The sequence below is a fragment of the Canis lupus genome, chromosome 35 (genome assembly GCF_011100685.1).
Source record: "Canis lupus familiaris isolate Mischka breed German Shepherd chromosome 35, alternate assembly UU_Cfam_GSD_1.0, whole genome shotgun sequence".
In the NCBI taxonomy this organism is placed as follows: domain Eukaryota; kingdom Metazoa; phylum Chordata; class Mammalia; order Carnivora; family Canidae; genus Canis; species Canis lupus.
In genome coordinates, this window is record NC_049256.1 from 4,667,263 (window position 1) to 4,668,562 (window position 1,300).

A 1,300-nucleotide genomic window follows, 5' to 3' on the forward strand; every position below is an offset into this window, starting at 1 on the left:
GTCGTTTCTAATGGCTGAGAAATATTCCATTGTGTACATAGACCACAGCTTCTCTATCCATCATCTTTCGATGAACACCGAGGCTCCTTCCACAGTTTGGCTATCGCGGACTTTGCTGCTATAAACATTGGGGTGCAGGTGTCTTGACATTTCACTGCATCTCTATCTTTGGGGTAAATCCCCAGCAGTGCCACTGCACTTCAGCCTTGTTTTAACATCATGTTACCTCATAGGTTCATCTTAAATGTTTGTAATCAGTGTAATCAGCACATTTCTTTCATATTGTCTTTTCTCGTATGATTTCATACACACGTTTCTGTGACATTGTTCGTCTATTTAATATATAGTAGCATATACTAATGGACTGTAAAAAATAATTGGTTTTTTGTTTATTTCTTTATGCCTTCATTCAACAACAATTCTAGGCACCATGCTAGGTAGTAAGTAAGGATGTATATTATAATCATCGCCATCATCATCGTGTTCTGCGCTCAAAGAGCTTAACTTTATAGCATTTTAACATATTTCCATATTAGCGTGGAAGTTTTAGTTTTACAGGACAGAACACAATAGTAATACCCTTAGCACATGGGATGAAATCTTTCTTTAAAAGGAGGCTTCTTTTAAAATGATAGCTGTGCTGCAAAGCATAGTAGAAGGAATCCTGGTGACTACAGATGGTCCCCAACTTATGGTTCGACTTACGACTTTTTCACTTTACAATGGTCAAAAGCCATGGGCATTCAGTGGAAACCATTCTTTGAATTTTGAATTTGGGTCTCTTCCTGGGCTAATGATATGCATTATAGTCCTCTCTCATGATACTGGGGCAGCAGCCGCTGAGCGGAACCACAGCTCCCGGCCAGCTGTGTGATCACAAGGTAGACAGCCAACATGCTCGCGACCATTCTGTTACACAGCCATTCTGTTTTTCACTTGCTGTTCACTATCAGTCAGTTACTTGAGATATTCAACATTTTATTATAAAATAGGCTTTGTGTTAGATGATTTTGCCCAACTAAGGCTAATGTAAGCGCTCTAAGCAGATTAAAGGTAGGTTGGGCTAAGCTATGGCGTTTGGTAGGTTAGGTGTATTAAACACATTTTCAACTCATAATACTGTCAACTTGTGATGTGTTTATTAGGACATAACACAACTCCATTGTATGTCGAGGAGGATCTGGATATCCACAGGTTCAGACCCCACAACCTTGAATAAAACAGTTGCTTTGGCCTGTTTGACTTACCTTTCCATGTCATAGACTTAATGTCCCTTGTTTTAGGTCAGTATCCCCCTTTC